This window comes from Poecilia mexicana, unplaced genomic scaffold, assembly GCF_051168715.1.
Source record: "Poecilia mexicana isolate PSO_F unplaced genomic scaffold, ASM5116871v1 scaffold_16, whole genome shotgun sequence".
Classification (NCBI taxonomy): domain Eukaryota; kingdom Metazoa; phylum Chordata; class Actinopteri; order Cyprinodontiformes; family Poeciliidae; genus Poecilia; species Poecilia mexicana.
Genome location: NW_028263385.1, coordinates 8,691,377 through 8,715,642, shown reverse-complemented (window position 1 = coordinate 8,715,642; position 24,266 = coordinate 8,691,377). Strand labels below are relative to the sequence as shown.

The window sequence follows — 24,266 nt, the reverse complement described above, 5'->3', positions numbered from 1 at the left end:
ATCCAAATAAGAATTTGTTGACTTGAACATTTGTGCTTAGAAATTAATTTTCATTCAATCTCAAGCTATTTTGCAAAGAAGAATGGGCAGAAAGCTGGTTCTCTAGATCCGCTGGTTGGGACATGCATCCAAAAACTTACAGTTGTAATTGGATTCAGAGGGACTGGAAGCACTTTTCTGATTTAATAAATAAATAAATAAATAAATAAATAAATAAATAAAATAAAAAAATAAATACACATTTATAATCTTCAATCTAGTTTACTACTGCTAACAATTATGCTATGTTACAGTGATCTGTCATTTGATTAGGGTAACAGGGCAGCATGCCATACAATATGCAGCATAAAGTAATAATTCATGGCTACATTAAACTCAGTGATGCCATGCTTTTGCAGGACATGGCATGCAGCGACAAATGAAAAATGAAACATGCAAAATCCATTGCACTGACACATGACATGATCTGGCACTCTATTCATGTGCAAATTCATGAGACCAGGTTTCAAAAACATGCTTTATACAAAGTAACATCATAGAGTTCAGGTACAGAGAATGATGATGAATGTCATGCTGTGACTCTTCAGTGAGTCCCTGGGGATGAAAAGTCTGCCGGAAAAGCATCATTCAGGATTCAGAGTGATGGGGCTTCTTTTCAGTGTCACCTTCATGCAATCACAGCCCAATTTTTCAGCTGAAAATAGAAATAGAAAATGTTAGGTTTGTCAGATCATGTCCCAGTTTACATTCTGAACTGTCTTAACGTTGGAAGCACTCTTGTCTTGTTGAAGAGGAGCACTCTAGGTCACATGTATATCCAGACATCCATGAGGTGATATTTAATCCTACCTGCTCGTCAGTGAATCAGTGAATTTATCCTGCCGCTCTGGTTCTGTGGATGGCAAGACACACAAGTACAACCTTCAGTGGTCAGATTTGTGTGCAGTCTTCCTGTGTGTCAACTCTTGATTTCAGAACTCAACAGGAGCTCTATTTCTTCCTGTTACTGTCTTCTAGTCGTTTTTTTATTTTATTTTTTCCCCTTGTGGTTATTTTTCTGAAGTAGTTTTATTTAAACTCAGGATTTTTTTTTTTTCCTGAAGAACAGTATCAATTTTCCTGTCTGTGTGAAGCCTGCGGCATGTTTGCATCTGTTTGCATCAGTTTCAGACTGGTTACTGGAAAATGTTGCCATACTCATCCTGTATTACTCATTCCTTCACACAGGTGCAAAGCGAAAGCACAGGCACAGTCAGTTTTTGGTGCTTATTTGCCAATCTGCATGCGTGTCAGGAGGGTAAAGAGAAAACTACCAGGCCAAATTAGGAGTGGGAGGTGTCAGTTCCCTTTAGTTTAGTGATTTAACAAAAAAAATTGCAGCAGCTAAATCCTTTGCCTGTAGTTTAGTGACTGTAAACAACTTTCTTCACTTAATGTATCTTATGCAGCTCTCCAGAGGCACAGTCACCATATGCCCTGCACCACTAAGCATAATGAGGTGATTCCTGCAGTTCTGAAACATGTCCCTCATAATATTCAAAACTCTGCTAAGAACTTGTTCAACATGCAGTTCCTAAAGGCTACACTAACATCTCAGTGATTTTTTTAAAATTATTTATTATTTCCTGCATGCAAGCTGCTAAAACATGGCAAACATACTCATTTTAGTTCAGTTCAGTTCAGATTTATTCAAGTCCCAAATGGGCAATCAATGTTACAGCAGGTGCATTTTTATGTCTATATAAAAAGGTTATTACAATCAAGAGACAAACTATCAAAAATTACTCCTTTCTCAAAGACCTGTAGTAGGTGTTCTCTTGAATGCCTATTACAGTAATTTGAAAACAGTTGAGTAAAATTGTGGGCATCTTTAGAGTGCAGTAAAAATATAACTACATTTCATCAGTTTCATTAGACAGCTCCTTTACCATCCACTTTCTGGAAGCAGCAACAGAAATTTTATCTAAACCACAGATTCTGCAGGTCAGCATCAATATGCTGCACAACATCAGCTAACTTGGCTAAAAAGCTAAAATACATTTCTGAAAACTCTTCAGCCGAAACGGATTCCAAAGACAAATTTGATGCAACACATACATCTCCAGCGTTCAGTAAGCTAACGCTGCTCTCTTCCCATCACTGCTTCACTGTTTTTTTTTCCACTAGTTGATAAAACACCACAAAAGCTACATGGAAGTTGTGCTTGAAATAGAAATATTGCAAATTACGGTATTTGTCATGCACATGAATGTACACAACAGTTTATGAAGAAGCTTGCAATTCACTCGCAAATACGTTTCCTAAAGAAAACGAGCAAAAACTAAGATGGCTTAGATCTATAAGGCACAGACAAATCAATCATTCTCAAAAACTATAAAACTAAAAGACCCTTGAAATTAGAAATCTATGCTCACTCAACGATATGTAGATCCACATGCGAAGCATAGTATAATGCCTTGTAATGCTCTTGTTTTTGTGACATGGACATTTTCTTGCATCTCTCCACCTGATACCTGTTATTTCCATGTATACTTATATTGTGTTTAACAAACTTCTTTGCAGCAATTACCTATTCTCTACCAGCCAACAGGTGCACTGTGCATTTATGGACAATTAGAATCACACCAGACCAAAAATAGTAAAAATAAAAATAAAATAAATGTCTATTGTTGTGTATACATAGTGCATAATACAGTACTACTGAATTGCCCTTAGTGACTAAAGAAAAATCTTCTCACTTTATGCCTGATCTGGAGCTTCTGAGAGCAACAGTATAAATTGATAAACTCATATCATTTCTTTCCTCACATACTACAAATTTCCACCAACACTGATACATGTGAACAAGTCTACAGATTTCCAACAAGTATTTCTCTCGGCGCCTACGGTAATTGGTGTTTGACTTCGGCATACTCTTTTCCACCCCCGCATCCCATGAGGAAGGGCACAGTTTTCAACACACCCTCCCACTATTCTGTGAACATGGCCATCCAGTATTTCTCTGGGAAAAAAGAAAAAAGTAATAATGGGCCATTATTTCTATGTGTACAGACTGCAGCACGGGCTGCTAAGGCTAAAGAGCAGAGGTGTAAATAATGATGGGAGGATAGGTATTACCACCCTATTACAGTTGAGCCACAGTTAAATGCAGATATTTCTTAGTGAAACTAAGCCTGACAAACCATTTATTAATAGCCCACGTTCAGTCTGTCTTTCTTTCCAATGGCCAGCTGTAAGGTCTTTTTAATGAATTGGGTATAACGCAAAAAAATGAACAGCATCTGGTCCAATTAGCTGTTTAGTACGAGCATTAGTTACGCAAAAGAGCCTTCAGATTAATAATGGGGTGAACAAACTGGCAGTCATGGGAAAGTCACAGCAAACTTAAAATGGGAACGATTGTATGTCAGCGGAGAGTTGGGATGTTGAGTAAAGGGAGAGAGAACTGAGAAAGGACAGTCACCAGCTGACTAAAAAGTGAGCTTTTATCTTATATTCATTTGAAATGCAAAAGCAGGGAGGCAGATACTGAATGTACGCAGCTAAGCCCTCCTTTCTTTTCCTCTCTCATTTGCATTGAAAGGGACTGCGGGGCTTGTGTGAAGGCTGACGCTCATGAGCTTCATGTCAATGTGTGGGCCCCCCTTGAGCCAGCTGATACTCCCACATGTTGGAGAACATGTAAGAGCTCTGAGCACTGGCTTGGAAAGTAGCTCTCACTCTTCCCAGTCACTTTTCTTTTGGGGGGGGGGGGGAGGGCGCTATGCATAATGCAAACACTTGGGTAAATACTCAAGTACCGAATATTTTAATGTGCTATGGGGTCTGGTGGTATTTCACTTGGCTGGTTGGTGCTGAATATTTTTGGCAGGAAATAACTTTCAGGTTACGGCAGTTTTACTATATCAGAGTCAAATAGAACGTTAAACAGTTGTTTGCTTAGGAAACCAATCTTACACTTACTTTGGGGGTGTTTTAAATTTGTAAGCACAAAAAGAGAATACAGCTACAGTTCAATTTGTCCTGCTCTATATATTCAGTGTCGCCCTGGCCATTGCTGAAGTGCAGTCTGGTTGTATATGTGGAACTAATTGATACTGACAGACAATTTTCAACCATGCCACCTGTATAGCACTGGGTGAGATGAAGTGATTATTACTGGGTTATGGTAATGAGTCGTCATATGTGTGTATTTACTGGGCAAAACATTACTATGCATATGTTGATCCTGATGTTTATGTGCTGGCATGCAAGCACTGCAGCGGGAGAAGTTTTTGGCATTTTCCACAAAAATCTGTGACAGGCTGGTTTAGGCAGTGATCAAAATGTGTGTGTGCTACAGTTTTAAATGTGAAAAGAGAGATGAAGAACATTATTTCCCTAGGGCATTGTGTCTTTCATCACTATTAAAATAAAACGCTCATACGCAACAGTGTGACGGAGGTATTAGTCACTGCTAAGTATTCAGTCATTTTGACCCTTCCATTCTCAGTTATTTTGTAGATCTTTCCCCTTGTCTGCTAAAGGGAATCTTGATGCATCTTCATTTTTTTCTGTCTATTTTGCTTCTAAAACAGAGACTATAGAAGCATTTTGTGATATTATTTTTTTGTGGTTGGCAAAAGAGTAGCATCGGTAAGAAGTATTTGATCTGCACTGAGGATTGAGTAAGTGAAAATGAATATTACATCTATTTGAAGTGATATATTGCCAGTCTAAAATTAATCACAAGTACTGGTAAGGTTCAGTCACCAAACTGATAAAAGTTTTCTATTTCAGGTACAGTATTTTGTTACTTCTCAAGCTACCTTTATACAAAATAGACTAAAAGTGCAGATCCACCATGAAATAAGAAAACTCTCCATTTATTCTGCTTTGAATGGTCATCAGTGGCTGCATATGCTAATTTCTAATAAGGGATGCAAAACACAGCTTAAAAAGTCAACAGCATAACCATCTGCACAAAACTGAATGCCGGACTTGTTAGCAAACCTTAGTGGGTGCCTATGTGCAAAATAAATGATCAGTTCTTCAGTGATTATAAACAAAACAATACTTCAAGACAGAAATGATGCCAATTTGTGAACCAATGAAAAACTGGAAGTATAGTGGATGCTTGTGACATCATGTTACGATACTATAGCTGTAAGAATACTCATTTATTCATTATTAATTATTGTGTCTTTGAGACATAGCAAAACATCTGTCCTTCAACACCACAATGCACTTTAAAGTGTACTCAAAGAAGACCATTATCATCAGTCCAAACATCAGCTGTTAACAACAGTCATCTATTTCACTTTGAATCCTGGTCTAGTCAACAATAAATCTACAAATGTGATGGAATTGCGCCTGGAGTCAACCAGAAAATGTATCGTTTTTAAATTTAATCCATGTAATGCAGCCTGAATGCCTTTCTGACAGAAACACAAAGGTAAAAACAGCAGAGGTCTTACTTCAAGTCTAATTATATGATGACATTTGACAAAATGTAATGTTTGTTGGTTGTTCCATAATTGTCTACTGACTTGTGTGAGTTTCTTTCATCATGTAAAGCACTTTGAACTGCCTTGTTGCTGAAATGTGATATACAAATAAACTTGACTTGACTTTTAAAATACCAATTATTTTTGCTAAATTAACTAACAGTGGCATATTGTCAATTTGATTGTAACTACATCATATTTTTTATTCCATCAATAAACCCATCTCTTCACTTTTAGATACCAGATTAATTTCTTGGAGTGGCTTGTCTCTATTGAAACAGTTACTGGAACAGGATTATATAGATATTTGTCAAATTATGATAATATAATACTGAAAATGACAAAATAGTTAAATAGTTGATTGGTAGCTCATGATTACTAGCCAAATCTGCATATTTATTTCATAGAATGAGCAGCTTGCTATTACATCTCATAATTTGTACTCAATACTTATAAAATGATTTTACATAAAAATTCAGGCCAACTTGACTTTGAGCAGAAAATTATATCTGAAAACTAAAATAATATTTTCATTAAGAAAAAAAGGTACACAGGACAGTAAGAAATAAAAAAGACCAAGGACTCTTATAAAAAAGAAAGATGTTATTCTTACATGCCTTTCATAAAAATCACATATTCTATCTTTTTTCAGATGCCATCTTTCTGACTGAAAGTGATTACGTTAAAAGACAAGCTGTTACAAAAGTACCACAAAAGGATGAATTTAACATAACTGCAGCACTTTGCTGTGATCACCTGTACTAAGAGCTTCTGCCAGCCCTTTATTTTACTCCAGACACTGTTCTAACTACAAAGAACTTTATGTCACACACTCAAAACTCTGTGTGTCTGTGTCTGTGCATGCCTGTGCATGAGGGTTAGTACTGAAGGGAGGGGGAAACATGCTGACCATCACTTTCCCTTGCTGTCAAGACCAATCAGTGTCTGGCAAGTTAATGGAGAACACAAAACCTATTTAAAAGCTACATTTACCACTTGGCTGATTCCATTACATTGTGTAATTTCCAGGTGTCACATTTCCCCTCCACACGTCTGTCTTAATGCTCTCCCAAGCACCCCCTGATTAGTCAGCCTCTGCTGGTTCCCCCAAATCCACTTTAGCAAAGCACCCCATCCGTTTACATCCTCCTTGAAGGAGAAAACTCCATACTGCACATTTTCTTTGGGTGTTCAGCAAGTTATCAAATAAGACTGAACACTGTCCTAACAATTTTTTAAGTGCAAGTTGCATTTCTGGAGGATCAATCAATTTTTTTCCCCATTTTTTTATCATAAGCACAGAAACACCACAGTATTAAAATGGCAGCAGATTTGTAATATGATTCCACATTTTCTTTTAAACCAGAATGTTGGAAATTAGGCTCTCACCATCTGTTTCACCATGGATTCAGGAGGAACAGGGTAGCTCTTGTCCTGGATGTGTAATTGTGGGCCAGATCCCTGCCAAATTTCTGAGGAGTTCCTGGGAATTTGGTTGTTTGGTCAATTTTTGAAACTGAGAACAGCTTTCAACCAGGTCCCTTAAAGTATTTTGTGTGCAGCGCTGCATGAATATGAGGTACCGTGTTTTCCGCACTATAAGACGCACCTAAAAACCTTCAATTTCCTCAAAAGCCGACAGTGCGCCTTATAATCCGGTGCGCCTTATATATGGACCAATATTGAGCCACAACAGGTCCAGCAACGGACCTTACCACAGGGGCCGCGTTTCATTGGCTAATGCCCATTTTAGGTCACAGTGCAGCTACTACGTGCGTGACCGTCTCACAAACACAAGCTACAGTAGTAAACATATGCTAATGTACATTGTGGACCATCAAAACCATGAATGCCGACTTACCCAGCCTTGCAAGAACAATAGGCATCAGTGATCTTGTCCACAGCTATATTTATGCTGAGGGTGTGAGGATCTGCTGTTTTCCTCATCTATCGGTAGCTTTTAGCTGTGACGCGCACAATGTTGGAGGCATCCAGTGGCTCAAACACCTTGATGTCGTCCAAAAAAGATGACATGAACTTGTTGGTTCCCCTGTCCATTGTCGTGGCTGATATGTTGTGAAAATCCGGCAGAAATGCTACGCTAATTAACTCAGATCGAAATGAAAGACGTCATGTTTACACAGACATGCAGTAGGCTGCTTACATAGTTGGTCCACTACGGTAAGCAGCCGCCAACTTCTTTTTCCCCGTAGAAGAAGTAGTGCGCGGTGCATGCTGGGATAGTTGTCAGAACACTGGTTTGTTAATAAAGTTTGATAATACATTTAAAGGAGGGGCAGGGGAAGAGAGACAGAGACTGCAGCGGCAGCGTGTCGGTTGGTCTGTGTTACCCAGAAAGCAGTTGGGCATAATATCGCAACACCAACACCGTGAGTGAAACAACGACTGGGCCAGCCTACTATATAAAGTACTCGGGGACCATTTCTTTATTAATGTGGATGTGTAATAATAGAGTATGAAGCGTCTATTCTATGCGCCTTATAATGCGGTGCGCCTAATGTATGAAAAAAGTCCTAAAATAGGCCATTCATTGAAGATGCGCCTTATAATCCGGTGCGCCTTATAGTGCGGAAAATACGGTACTTGGATTGCTTTTAGTCTTGTTCATGCATACCTGAAGCAAGAGTAGCATGTGTATACCTAACACAAAGTTGAGCATGCTCTGGACTGGACTGGACTCCATTACTGGGATAAGAGTCAGTTCCTTGAAGCCTGAGTTCATGGTTCTCAACTGGACAAAAATAGATTGGGGTAAATGACCGCCCCTTACCTGGGGGGTCAACTACCTTTGTATCTTTTTCACAAATGTTAAAATGAAGAGGAGAAATTGGGACTTTGTGTGCAGTAATCTAAGCATTGGTATGGTATGTTGTGGTGAAGAAAAAGCTAGGCAAAAGGTGCTGTTTTATTAGGGTTAAAAAGTAAAAGCACAGGAACATGTTTTGTTGATTCATCCAAATATTTCAATGCTTAAGTGGGACAACATGACTTGAGTTAAAGGAAGGGCATTGTATATAAGTTATGGGGTTATATTTGGTAAGAAATTCTCTCATGATTTGCTATTAGACGCACCTGAACAGATTGTATAATTTAGTTTCTCCATGTACATCAGTGGGAATGAGGAAAAATAGATGACTACAGTTAGAATCCAGTCCAATTCTATTACAGTCACTGGGAAAACAAAACACTGTTGCTATTAACAGGAAATTCAGGAGAGAAAATCCTGAAGCCAGGTGATGCTCATTAAAATGCAACTTATTATTTGGCAATTTGCTGGTTTGGAGTATACAAATGGCAACAACGTCGGAAAAAACCTTAGAGTAGCAGTTGTTGCTGTTAATTTCTCTGGAAGGGAAAGGAATATGAATTTCATCATTTTACTGCTTGGACTATTATTTACAAGTGCAGAGAATTTCAAAAAGATGCCAAACTTTTTAGCATCCCAACAAATTTAAGAGTGTGCAAGAAAAAAAAAAAATGAAGAAACCCAATAGCTAAATCTCAGACTCAACAGCCCTCACTTTAAATGTGGATGTTAAAGTTTATGACATTGAAATTAGATGAAAAAATTATGTCTGATAGGGTTGTGAGAACATATTCACAGAAGAACGCATAACTCATGTCTGTAAAGTTGCTTCTGGATTAACAATTTGACTTTTGGAACAATCTCATTAGGACATAGGAGACTACATAAAACGTGTCTCCACAATGAACATTGCAATGTTTGCGAAAACAAAGCACAATAGATAGGACCAAATGCAGGGATAAGAGTGAGGATTTGGGGGAAACTGGGGACCACAGAAACACTCACTCACTTCACCATGAACTCTGTTTTATGTGATGCCACTGACAAATGAGGCATGGTCTAAAATCAAGTAATGATCCTTAGCACAGAGACAAATCTATAACAAAATGACAAAGAACAGAGCAAGAAAATTATTATTGTGTTGCACTGGCATAGTCAAAGTTCAGACATACACTGGACCTAAATGCTGTAGTGGGACCTAATGAGAACGGTGTATAAATAATTCCCTTTAATCTTAAATTAGCTAATGCAATGTTATAAAAAAAGAGTGGGTCAATATTGCTTCATAAAAATGTTCGATAAAGTCATACATATTGGTACAGCTAGATTTTGAATCTATTCATTTAGTTTTATCTTTTTTACATTGTAGGCTTAAAAGTTTATATATATATATATATATATATATATATATATATATATAAATTACATTGTATTACATTGTATTTATTACAAAATTACATTGTATATCACCATATTAAACTAGTTGTCTTGACACATGGCTTTGTGGTGTTTAGGTTTTTAATTACTTTGGTCTCGGCTTATCACGATCTTTGGAAACCACCTATATGTCAGAGGGGCTGGTCATTAACAAACTGTTCTGTGAGCGAACCACGGAGATATCGCGACTGAATTCCCAATGGTATAACAGGGATGCAGGAGATAATGTCTGGTTTTTTTTTTTTTTAAAACATGGTGCTGGTGTTTAATCAGAAGCAAGGCATTGAATTGTGGTCATCCACAGACCCAAGAAATCAATGGGGGTTGCAGTCAAGGACTTAATTTGATTTGTGACCTGAGGTTGTGCTGTTCAACAACTTCCAGTCTGCAACCACTAAAATGTTTAATCACCTATAAATATTTCTTTAAAGGCAGGCCTCTATTTGATTCATTACTTATGTTTTGTAGTTTTTCAACGGCATGTATCAAATGTAGAGCCTCTCAAAAAACTAGAAACCTTACAAGCGGATAAGTAATTTTGAAACATTTTCTGAAACAAAAATAATGAGCCACATCCAGGAAAACGGGAAACAACTTACAAAGTTGGATTATGGTGCAGCATCTGTAGCAGCACCATTTGGACATCTCTTATGGTAATCAAAAAGTAAATGAGTGACCCCATTGGCAGAAAAAGGTGGAGAGATAGTGAAAAAAAAGGTAGGTCAGAGTTCTCCTTAACCACTTTCTGTTGGGACATTATATCCAACGGTGAAAACAACCAAAAACTGATGAATGTGGACAAAACACAGTTCATGCTACAGCTGCAACTGACAGCTTTAAGCAGAGTCAACAGCCAGACCACTGAGACAACAATGGGTGTTGTCTGAGAATAATGTTTATCAAGAAATGCATTTTATTGTTCATCAGCTGCATCATTTTTTTCTACATTTCAACCAAACAAGTGAAAAGAAGAAGAAAACGTTTTGCAGATACTACAGGCATCCATCATAGTTACCATCAGGTAAATTGGCAGAACTGAAGCAATTCCTCCATAGGGTGCCACTTTCTTCAGTCTATAAACTACCAGACTTTTTTTTCTTTTCCTGGACTTTCTGATTACCGGATATCCAAATCTCAGAATCTAAATTTTCACTTGGTGAATAAAAAAAATTGAGTTGACTTTACCATTACCAATTTTGTCTTGGTTGGACACTGTCTCATGCAAAGATGCTTGAGTTTGACCTTGCAGACATTATGACTTAGTGATGGAAATAAATGTTAACTATCGTGAGCTACATTTTTAGAAAGGGACAGCTGTCCCTTTCTGTTTCCTTTTAGTGAAACAGTGGAACATTTTCTATATATGAGATTTCTGTCGATGGAGTATAAACACTTCTCTCTCTTAAAGGTCACCACTTTACAAAGTGTTGGCAGGGACACTGAATATCATTTTGTTTCATGTTCTCAGAAATTCTGCCATTTAATATTTCTTCTTCCCCACCAAGGTATGAATGTAAAAGTGATGAAACCTCATATAAAAAGCCTTGCAACCCTAAGTTTTATTATAAAGCCTTTTCATTACATGCAACACCCTGAAGTTAGGATATCTATCAAAATGCCAATATTCACAAGTGTGGAAATAAGGACATAATTGATTGTGAAATTGGTGATCATAGTTATTGAACCAAGTCCCTCACCTCCTGTGATATATATATATAGATAGATAGATAGATACTTCGTAGTTTCATTAGACATTTAATCCCCACTTCCCTAACAGGGAATAGCTCCTTATTCTTGAAGCAGCTGGAAAATCCACCCCACAACAAATTACAGGTCAACAAGCTTGATTTGTGAGTTGGGTCCTCCTACCCAAGTCATGCTGAATTGGCCACTGTCAGAAGAGTATATTACAAGGACCCAAAGGACCACTAATGATCTGCTCTCCATCAATGCGCGGCTTCCCAGGAAATGTTCTGTGCTTTAATTAATGATTCCGCAGCTTAAAATCAATCCGGGCGTATGTTAACCAGATTAAATCTGTCCACTGAAAATGTACTCATTTGGTGGGTGGACGTGGTAATTGTTAGCATTACTGACAGCTAAGCATGTTGTTTAAAAAAGATAGAGGAAAAAAAACCTAACAAAAAGGCAGGCTGTCCATCCTTCCTAAGGTCAAATGGAGTGTGTGGGTAGGGTAACATTTGTCATATGAGCTCTGAGCTATTTTCTGTGTACTGACTGACTGGAGGCGATCCGTCAGGAATTCACCATATATCAAACCGGGAGATATCCCCTCCAGCAGCACGGAAGTGGATGAAGTCTGACACCTCAGGTCTGCCTCAAGAGAAAGCACCAAATCGGAATGTATTAGCTCCTTGCACACAACAGGGCTACAACCATTTTCATAGAATTGGACCTACAAATGATAATAAATGAATACTCGGGGACTCTGGGAGCTGCTCTTGCCTCCATATCAGGCTTTTTTTTTTTAGCTTTTACTTTTTACCTGTTCAGTACAGGGACTTCTGTAAAAGTTGCACTGTTTGCCATTGTGTTTATCAATATATAAAAACAAACAAAAAATGTGGACAGTGTCCTAAGTCTTGCTTTTATATTTTCATAGGAAATAATATGTGAGAAAAAAAAAGTTTTTCACTATTAGCATTTTAAAAGGGAATATATATTAAAACAATGTTCAGGATATTTTAAAAGGACAACAAATATTCAAAACGATAATGCCATTCTCTCTCAAATAATCATGAATATTAAGTATTTTACACAAAAAAGAAAAGAAAAAGAGCATTATTTCAAAAGCCAAAAACATTAGAAAAACTATATTGAAATAAAAAATAAAAAAATACAGTAAGACTTTATCTGTTAATAAATCTCTTAAGGAAAAAAAGTACAAGTCATGTGTGAGTGTTATAAAATATGTTTTAAATGTTACATATATTGCCTTTTATGCTTTAAAACAAAGAAAGATATTCATGGATGACAACTATTTTAAACAAAAAATAAATATTGCAAACATTTGTGATGATGCTGGTGCATATTATGTGTACGTCAAAGGTAAAAAATGATAAACGTTAAAGTTCTGAGCGTTGTAGTAGGAAAGTAAAACTATATAGAGGAAATGTCCGATTTTACATGAATACAGATTTTCCTGTAATATATCCTGTAACCATATAGCTTATTTATTTATTTATTTTTTAAAGTGAAATAAGTTCCATAAGCAGTGGTTTTGGTTTCTATCAGCTGGATAAGTACCATTTTTCTGTCCAGAGCCAACCATCCTAATGTATGAAGTGGAGGAACTAAATGGCTCTTTGAAGTCCAGTGCTTGTGCTCACAGAGTTCAAAATTGAAATTAAAATGTCTACCTAATAATCTGTTTCACCAAGTGGTCCAATCATCACTCTCATATTCCCTCTCAGGTCCACACATAGAAATATAAGGAAATACAGTATACATGCTGGCTGCTCTAATTTTTCAGTTCATACCAATTTAAGACAGACTCACTGCAGGCATCACAAAATCATGGCGCAAAAAAGGAGCAATTTAGATCCTATGCCTCTGCAAGTTGGAAAACAATAACACGCCTACTGTGAGCTAAACTTTATGTACATATCTTCCAACTCTCTGTGAATCTGTCCATTGTTTAAAAACAGCCAGACAAAACACATTACCTATTATATATTTTGGAGACAATTAACAGAAAACAGCACTTCACGTTTACAATTCAAAATTTACTGCAGAGAAATAAATGTAAAATTGCCATGACTAACACTGGAAGTTTGTTTTAATCGCACCAATCACACTGACCAACTGCATGCTGTCCCTGACTGAACGAAGGACGTCCAGGGTCAAACAGTATTTGGTGCTGACGCTATTTGAATAGACAAATGTCAGCAAAAGCCGTCCCATCAGAGATGACTGCCATGCTTGTCCGGAAAAGGTCTCTTTATACCTGCTGACATCAGCAAGAAGGACGCCTGCTGAGACATACATTTTAAGTGTGTCAAAAAACATCTGAATTTTAGCTCACGGAGTTGAACAGTCAAGGATTTCTACAAATAAAATTATGTCAAGAAATAGGAGGATGACCAAATAAGAAATAATAATAATAAAAAAAAATAAAGTGACTGACAACGTTGAATGAAACTCTCTTTATGATGTTACATACACGAGAGTTTATAAGCCTTTTTCAAAAAACAGTGACGCTCCATCAGAGCTCTTACCATTTTTTTTTTCAGAACAACAATGGTGGGTTGTTCAAGCTTCAGATTTAAATTATATATCTCGCCATCTCTCATTGCACATTGGAAATTATTTTTGTGTCCAAGTTTTGCCGGTGACTGTTTACACAAACCTCATGTTATCATATACTTCACTTGACCTTCTGACCTTTGATAGACAACAACTGAAATGTGTTAATTCTCTTATTGTTAGAGTCTCCTGCTTGTCCTCAATGACCAATAGAGATAAGCAGTACCACCTCCTCTATGACAATACACAGTCAAACGGATATAGAGGGAGGGAGGGAGGATGGATGGATGGATGGATGGACTGTGGTTTGAATAGTCTGGGATTTTATTTTTTTCCCCTCCTCTATAGCTTTAACTCCGAAGTGTGTGACACATTTCTTGGTCTTGATTACACTGTTTAATTCTTACTAATATAGTCTAACAAACCTACTAAGGCATTGTATCTCTTTTGTTCTACTTCTGTTATTTGCTCCATTGTCACAGATTATCATTACCCTCAAAACACCACAATATCTGTATTTGTAATGTGACAAAATGTAAAAAAATATATAAATCTCAGCAAATACTTTTAAAAGGCACTATTAATATAATACACAGCAGTAAATACTAGTTTTGCCTGATAATATTTCACTGCATGAGGAAAATGAACCATGCAGTATAAAAATAAGAAAAATAACTTATTTTTTTTATGAACAAAGTGGGAATTCTAAATTCACCACTAAAATGTACCTCTGTTCTGTTTTTAAGAAACTGATGACCTTAAAGTGTGACAAACCAAGCTGTAAAAGCACTGGAAATTTTTCACACCTCTTGTGACAAATGCAGCTGTCCTGCTATTCTTTTTACCCGCTGACATCTTTTCTTTCTCACAAGCCTGATTTTGACTTTAAGTGCCATTTGTCCCGTTTGCTCCCCACACTTGATGCAATGCCAGAGCATGGTCACAAAGACTTCACGCAGGGTTTAACAAAAGAGATAGAAATTCCACACTGTGGCATTGTGCAAGCGGCCATTCTGGGATGTTGTCTCTCGTTTGCACATTTTCTCTCAACATGTTTAGTAAAACTGGAAGCAGAAAAAAAGGCATTCCTTATTTCATAATTTCATTAGCCAGGATTAAGATTCAAATATAAGCTGTGATGTTAAGACAGAGATTTATCTCTGTGACCTGTGTTAAAAGGAGAGCCTTGGCTTATGTCAGTTTTGCTTCAGTGGCTTGGTACATGAAGCTGACTATTCTCCCACTGTACAAAAATCAATAATAGGGCACCTGTGGAGGTCTATTAGAGGCATAATCCTACATGAGGCAGCATCCTTATAATTCACAGAAAGTCTGGAACACCTTGGACAAGGATAATGTCAGGAGTAAAAGAAATAATACTAGATAAATAGGTATTGCAGAGAGGAAACTTTCCTGATCCTACAATCATTTTTCTGGTGGAGATTATATATATATATATATATATATATATATATATATATATATATATATATATATATACACACACACACACATCATTTTTTTTTTTTTAACTCTACTATTTTTCAAAAACGCCCATCACAGTAAAGTGTCCCTGTCTACATTTTGTGGGCTGTCAGAACAGAGGGCTTTAAGACGGACGCACAACCAGAGAAGTCACGAAAAATTTGGAAAAAAAATTTTCCCTCCAGTTTTGTCACGTGAGACCTGACTCACTGAGCCGTGATTGTACAGCAGCCCTACCCCTCATCAAGCGCTCTTCAGTTCAGGCAATCATCTGTGCCCTTACCTGTGTTCCCCTTGGCAGTTGCTATGACAACAGCCTCCGCTTGATCAGGCTCCTATTCATGGAGTGACACTTGAGTGACCACTCTATGGATAGGTGAAAGGCACCCATCTGGATAAAGAAAAACAGGGGAGAGTAATAATGATAACAGAAATGCGTTTTAAACTCTCAAAAAAAAAAGTTTTGTTTGTCCTTTCACTTAAAATATATCTCAAACAATTCAGAAGAATCCCTGAAGCACACAACTGAACTGTGAGGTCAAGAAAATTAAGACATTTTGCAGTGAGATTAAACAGGTTTACAAGCCATGTGTGCTTACATAAAACCATGAAAAAAGGTTCAACATAACATAATCTAATATATTAAAACACAAATCTTAGCTTCACATATGAAATATTTCACTTATCACTCAGCAGTGGACTATTACACAAGCATTGCTAAATAAAATTGTGCAAACCTATAATAACATGGCCAACATGTTCTGCCCTGGTCGATGCAATGAAATCACAGCAGAATTACGGAGAGCAAATCCACGTTCAGCTCTCAGCTTTCCTTGCTAACTCGGGAAAACTTATCAAATTGTCAAGGATCAAAAAGGAGGTCTTTGTTAAAATCAAACTCAAGATCCGTGGGCCAAATCCGGTCCGTCACAACTGTTCATGTGGTCCTCTAGACCAGACTAGATTATCTAGCTCACATAAATTAAGATAAAGTAATATAACAAATTATGTAGTACTTGCTTATAGAAAATTTGAACCAGTTTTCAGCACAACGTTGTTATTTCCCATACCTTGCTTTCTTTGCATCATGTGGAACTAGTATAAATTCTCATCTGATTTTTGATATAAACAAGATTGTTTAGTCCACAGAACTGGACGTTTCATTGTGTAGATCGTTTTCTATTCATTCCTTTCTTCCCTATTCTGATTCTGTTAGAAATCCTGCATATTGTCTTAATATCTAGATCCCTAAATGCAACACATTGTTGCCATGTGTGCATCAAACATACCTGATAAAGTACACATTGAGATTCAGTCCATCAGAATAACTGGTAATGAAAAGAGGTGTGAAAGAGATGCATTAAAACAAAGCTCACCACCACTTCTTTCCTCGTTCATAAATAAAACGTTCCAAATCCTGCCGCAGATTACACATGCACCCGGTAGCAAGATAAACCTCAACAGGAGTCAATGTGGAAAAGTGCTGCATTGGAACTCAGCAACTGATGCAGCTCACCGCAATATGAAGCATGTAACAATTTATAACCAGTGTATTATGCAAGTTCATCATCAACAGCAGTTTTGGTAAACTGTGTACCAAACAATTCTTCAACCTCAAAATGTGACACATCTCCTTCCAAGTGTTTCTTGGACTACTCTGCTGTCATTTGCATGATAAACATGTCATGAAAACAGCTTCATTACACTCATTACTCAGGGGATGCTGGCAATGCGTCTTGTTTTAGGTCTAACAAGCTTCAGAACTCGTACTTTAGTACAGCCAACATGGATACTGCAGACTCTGTGTCCTCATCTCAGTACAGAAGGCTCAGATGCATTTGTTGTGTAGTTGTAATGTTCCCTCAAGAGCCGAGATGCAGTAATAGATTATGACAGGGCCTTTTCTCTACCTGCCTTCAGGGCAGTTAGTCATGTGTGGCTGAAGTCAAGTTAGCCCTCTCAGGACCTCGGAAGCATATTCTGTCAGCTGCCCCCTTCCCCGCCTCCTAAACAACATTTTGTTCATGTCATCTATCAATCTTTACCTTTGCTTTTTCGCCAAGAGTTAGGCCCACAGTTGACAGCGGTGGCTGGTGCTTCTGGGGCAGCTCCTCCCTCCCTCTGCTGCGTGTCGGCAGAATGGGCCATCGAGCAGCAGACGGCCAATCACATGTGACAGTATGAGGACCGCAGACCTTAGGAAGAGGCTGTTTATGGCGTAAACAGGCTTTGACAGCAACACTGACTAACAAAACACACCAACAGAAAGTGGAGCTATTTATATCAGCTTAAAGCTCCCCGACAAGCAGGTGATGCTGCTGAGATGAAGCATGTAGGAATCCATCGGTACAGACATGGAAAAGAAAACAAAACAAACCTCCTGACAACACAATACATGCATATGAGCAGTCAGCTTGCGTTTAACCAGGAAGCTATTACGCTGCCTAGGTGTCACTTCAGCTTTTTTAGGAGAAGCCCGCCTGCTGTAAGCTGTTATCACAAAACCCAGACAGAAGGTGAATGAGAGGTGAATGGACAGGCATACACTTACGCTTTTCATTTTACGTGATGATGATGCAAAAATGATTTTTATGACAGGACGCTGTTCTATTGTTGATGTAGAGAGAAGTCAACAGCAGCCTTTCCCTTCAGTCATAATAGCTGTTAAACAACAGCAACAAAAATCTGAACTTTTTAACTCTTATCTTGGGTAGCACAGTACATTAGGATTTAATACAACCACTTTCAAAATGAAGGAAAATATTAAATATTAATATAACTGTAGGTTCCCATAGTCTGTATCATGCCTTGCATCAACCTTATTAATTTATTATGTTGCAGCGCTAAAACATGGAACATTAACTTAACTCACACATTTAAATAATAGCAGAGGCCAAACTATCCTCCAAGCAAGCCTGGAATAAAATGGCAATTAAATATTTTTGTTTGTTTTCTAGAAACACATGAATAAAAAGCAAAAACAAACAACAACAAAAAATGGTCAATACTCATGGGTAATAAGGCGATGCAAAATGATGAATGGATTAAGAAATTAACTTGTGTTTTATCTTGGTGCGGTTCATTATTTCAAAGAGAATACAACATTAAGATGAACTTTTGATAAACAAAAGCCTGATTAATTTCCATCGCAAACGTCTAATCGTTCCTGTGTTATTTGAGATTATTTTGGAATACCTTCATAGTGTACAAAGAAGTCTTTCATGCAGCATTCGCTCTCCCATTCTGACACTTATTACGATAAAACAACTAATGATAGTGTTGTTGTTAGACACAAACAATAAATCCCTGAAGCAAGAAGATAAAATACAAAGTTTGTATTGGTAATATGTGTTTGTTCTTGGTTTGTCCTTTAGCTAAGATGTCAGTGTAAGACATATGTTTCATTTTCATTAATGTTACAGCAAAGCAGGGGTATTTTTATTTTTTTTCAAAACTATCACACATAAGACACATTAGAATAATGTTTAGAATTTAGACAGGGGCATGCAGAGTGTCAATAATTTAAATCACAGTTCAAATTATGGGTAAGACTTTATTTGAAGGGGTGTGCATAAGACTGACATGACACCGTCATAAACATGACATAACATCTGTCATTAACATGAAGAAGTCTATAAATGCTTATGACAGTTGTCATGAAATGTCATTCGGTAAATAATGACACTATTAATGCAAAGTTGCTCTAAAAGTTGCATTGAAAGTCCATTAAAAATTCCAACTTTGCATTCAATTATCATAGTTTACAAAATCATGCAAAGTTATCACTTTTTACCAAATTATGTGTGAGATCAGAGATGTTTTTTTCTCGTCCTTTTTTCTTTTTTATTTAAAATAAATACATGTTCAAAATAAATGTGCTGTCATTAATCCATTAACATTTACTGATATTATTTGTATTTTACATGAGTAGCTGGGGATGTGTATTGTACCTGTAATCAAATATTTGCAATATGTTTAAGATAAATGTTTTAATAAATGAATAAATTCACCATTTAGCTTTATCTTTCTTGTCTTCATTTCGTTTTGTCATTTTGTCACCAAAATGTTGGTGAATGCTAACCTAACTTCTGTTGCATGAAGTAACAGTTTCAAAAAGTTACATTTTTGAGTTCAGTCCTTACAGTGTTGAAGTCGGCATCTTATTTATAGTTACTGATTTAGCTGCAAGGCCCAGAAAAGCCCGAGCTAGTCAACTTGGACATTTTTTTTTGCATAAAGTCCAGCTAGCAATACATTTTTATTGGGTCATGGTCAGCATCTATTATCATTCTGAAGTTGGTGTCCTTTTAACATATTCTTATTGTCAGTTGAATGCGTTTGTGAAAAGGTGTATGTACTTGTGCAAAGTGTGGCAACAGTCAATAGTATGACACTCATAATATGAATAAATGTCAAAAAATATATTTTTTAAATGTATGTTTTGTTTGTATCATTCTGTATTTTAAGGCGTCTTATCCTCATAAATTCTATGAGTGGGCTATGAGTCTTTAAAAGGTATAAAAGTCCATTAGCCAGTTTTCGTTTCAACTGGCTTCCATTGTTTGAGCAAAACAACAGTGTGTGTGTGACATAATCACATACAATAAAAACTATGAAGTTATCTTTAGCTATTTGATGTTTTAGTTTTCTATTGTACATTTCATTAAGGACAGAAGTGAAAGTGCTGGGAACCAGCTAAGCTAATGCTCCAGATGGTTTGTTAGAAAGAATTATTGGAGAAGTCAGTTTGGAGAAGGGCAAGTGTTTAAAAAATAATTGGCAGGTGATTAGTTGAACCATCTGTTACAATCAAATCAACAGAGTGGAGCCAGTTGAGGAAATTCAATTTGTGCTTTGGCCAGTCTGTGCAAGCGTTTAAAAAATACATAGATCTTTGCACAGAGAAGCTTTTAGTAAATATCTGTTGCCTTTTTTCTTTTTAACAGAGATGCTCTCCTGTTCTAATATAACTGCTGTTAAAGCCACATTTTTCCTACACATCTCCTGGACCTGCCACTCCTGACTGTCATCACATCCTAAAGCCTCCTTGTAGCAGCTAGTAAAAGATGCTGATTGATCAAAAACAACTGTGCTCTGGCTTCAGAGTCACAGCTTGAAGTCTGGCTAAATGAATTCTCCTGTGTTTGTGATATTGTGAATCTTGCAAGAATCCAAGTTAGAATTGACATTTTGCTAGTCTTTAGGTAAGGCAAGGCAAGGGAAGTTTACCTGTATAGAATTATTCATACACAAGACAATCCAAAGTGCTTCACAAGACAGCAAAGACAAAAAAAATAAAAAACAAATAAATAAGGCATGGGCATAAACCAATGCATGAAAGAAACCAGCAATTCATTCATTTTCAGTAGGAAAAAAACCCTCAAAACAAATGAAGTGTAACTTAAACATTCTGAAAATAAAAATCAGAAAATAGCAAAGCATCAAAAATAGAATTCAATAAATAATTGAATATACTTAAAATATTTAATGATTTAGTTTGTGAGTTCTTTTTGTGATTTAAAATACATTTGAGTCACTTGTCAGATAGAGATCATGTAGGTCCCTGAGGTCAGATGACAATTTGCAGCAACTTTATAACTTTTAAAGTGTTTTTTCTCCTTTTTGTGTAACCTACTTTTTGTTCTTGATGAATTGATTCTCTTTCACTCTCTATGACACACACACGGACACACACACACACACACACACATGCACTTCATTGTCATTCTAACAACTTCAATAAATGTGGTAACTTCTTGTCTCAGTTACATGGTTAAAAACAACCATTTTCACTTAAATATGTACTTTAACCATTGCAATTTAGGTCATGCTTTTTTCTTTCTTTTTTGTTTTAAGACGAAATAAATTGTGACAGAGATGCTACAATCTCACATATTTTCATTAAATTATATTATACTATCTGAAAAAGATTCACTTTTCAATTTTCAGTCACCTTTTATTTTGGTTTTGATTCATTGTTGGGCCCTTTGACTCAGATTACAATAAAAATTATATGATGAAAATGTTAAGTGACTACTTGCCGGTAGATACTGCTTAGAGGAGTCAAATTTTCCTGCAGCAGACTATGAATAGAATACAGAAAATTACTATAAAATCATATGTTGTCTGTGTCACTATAAAAAGTTCCTGTAGTGGGTACAAATTTAAACACAGTCAGAACAAAACATCTCCTTGGTGGGTCTGAATTGCATGGCCATTTGCAAATAACCCGTGATAAACGGTACCATTTTTTATCCGAAAAGTGAGGTACAAAATGATGAAGGGGGGAGGGTATAAAAAGCACTTGAATGCAGGGAGTATAAACAATTTCTGTCAAGAAGATGCAATGCCTTGTTTGTTTCATTTTCCAGTGCAAAGCTACATTCGATATTAACCTGGTTGTTGTAATACGTCTTTAATAAACATGTCTTCTGTCAATTGTAACCCAAATCTAAAAAAAGAATGATTTGTTGTTGCATTTTTAAACTTTTGTAAACTTAATACAGCAGCTGCCAACTACAGAAAAAGCAGAAGCAAAAGAAGTTAAACCCTAAAAGAAAATGCCAGATATACTTAAAAGAAAAAAGAAAAAAAAACAGGCAAAAGAGACGAGAAGAAAGAAAAAAAAATAATTCAGAGTAAATTTTGGGTTAAGACTGTGATACATGGAAATGTAACAATTTCAGCTTCCATCTGCGCACTCAATGCACATTTTGGAGTGAGTACTTAGTTGAAATTAGAAGTCTGCTGGCATGATAGACCCTGGCAAGACAATATTGAAAACTTGGGCAGCCATAGAGATGGGTAGAAATCAATTAGAAAGTCTTGAGTATTCCTTCACTAGCAGGTCTAGGCCGACGTTAAAACAGACAAGTATTTTTTCTAATAGATTTAGGAAATAAACGATTCATTTTTTTTTACAAGTCCTAGAGCATGTTGTGTCATGTAGTTATATAATGATAATATTAAGATCCAGATTCAAAATGGTTAAAATAAAATGTTTTAACTGGACCACAAATAACAAAAACAGGCTGGTTGCAGTGGCCGAGGATCTGACACAAACAAGAGAACCGACCAATACTCAGACCAGGGAGACTAAATTGCAAGACAGGTGAGTTAACAAGCAGACAGCTGTGTAGTGCAGGGGACTGAGACACTGGGCAAACACAGGTTTACCCAGGAAATATAAGCAGAATGCAAAGAGACTTAAATACTACAGATTGTGAAATATCTTTGATTAAACCGAAGGAGAAAAGAACCAGAGGAACAAAGAATAAAAGACAAGATACTAAAGTACAAAACCAACAGCAAGAAGAATCTTAAAACTGAGAACTAAATTGAACACAGGAAGCATTCACAATTGCAAAAAAGCAAAACCAAAGTCCCAAAGATCATGACTAAGTGGCTTTACCAATATCCATCCATTTTTCCAGCTAACGTTCTGGGCGAGAGGCAGGGTACACCCTGGACTGGTTGCCAGTCTGTCGCAGGGCAACACAGAGACAGGACAAACAACCATGCACACACACACACACACACACACGCACACCCCCCCCCCCCACACACACACACACACACCTAGGGAGAATTTGGAGAGGCCAATTAACCTGAGTCATGTTTTTGGACTGTGGGAGGAAGCCAGAGAACCCATGCGTGCACAGGAAGAACATTCAAACTCCATGCAGAAAGACCCTAGGCCAGGAATCAAACCCAGAACCTTCTTCCTGCAAGGCAACTGCTCTACCAACTGCACCACTGTGCAGCTGCTTTAACCAATGTATAGCCAATTAATATGAATTTTAAAATAAAGTGTTTTGTATATCTTTATATGCTTGTGATTTGTTCCTTTATGGCAGTCACTGGCAGCCCACTTGTTTCTTATCCACCGCTGGTTGGACTTCAGCTCCCGGGTCCCAAACCCACTTCTGCTATCCTACAAGTTTTCTTGCTGCAACACAATTCAGCTGTTTTGAATAATCTTGTCCTGCGTCATCCTGTTTTACTGAAGACGGCTGATGACTCATTCAGTGAACTCCAGAATGCTGAAGGAGGGAAACATCACTGACATATGGGAAAGAGGACTTTTGGAATCACGTAAGGTTTTTACCCCTTCCTGTTCAGCTTCTCATCTGCTCCAAGACACAAAATGTGTGACAAGAATTCTTAACTCTGAGTTTCTGTTTTAAAATATGAATGGCTTCCAAGCTTCTAAAACACTTGGTGTGAAATCACTAGCTTGGTATATCTCTGTAATTCTGGGAGGAATTTTAAGGTCAGCTGGGTTTTTTTATTTGTATCTATAAAAAGACCAAAAAATGTTTACTTTGTGCAATTATTTTTTACAAATACAAATCTTTTTTTACACATATATCTTCTTATCTATGGATGCACAAAAATAAAATTCTCAGCCATTTTAATGTAAAAGGTTATCAAACTCAAGTCACACATATTTATGTCTGGAATTTGTCCCCATACACATTTATGCTTTTTCCACGGTATTAAAGGCCATTTTTTCCCCCTTTCTTTCTCTATGGCACTTGTTGACCTCCTGCAAACAAGAGAACTGATAAAAAACTTGTCAAACTGATATTTTGAGAAACAATCAAAGTAACCCCCTTCTTGCACATACATTATTTCGGTCACTTTGTTATTAATCTCTGTCTTGGTTTTGTCCTTACTTTCTCTCTTTAAGAGGTTTGTAAGAAAAGTAACTAATGCAATGCAAAATGTATCTGTAATACCTAACCATGTTATTAAAGATATTT

General features: G+C 36.9%; 1 long non-coding RNA gene across 3 annotated transcripts in view; it reads right to left on the bottom strand.

Moving 5' to 3' along the window:
- Positions 1 to 241: 241 nt before the first annotated feature.
- LOC148154973 (uncharacterized) overlaps positions 242 to 24,266 on the bottom strand; it is a 46,390-nt gene continuing 22,365 nt past the window's right edge. For 2 of the 3 annotated variants that reach the window (XR_015765709.1, XR_015765710.1), the window contains exons 4-7: positions 17,547 to 17,696; positions 15,785 to 15,892; positions 850 to 892; positions 242 to 694 (exon numbers count right to left, since the gene is read on the bottom strand). This is a non-coding gene — a long non-coding RNA (uncharacterized LOC148154973). The remainder of the gene's footprint in view (positions 695 to 849; positions 893 to 15,784; positions 15,893 to 17,546; positions 17,697 to 24,266) is intronic. The other variant, XR_015765708.1, reaches the window with a different exon arrangement.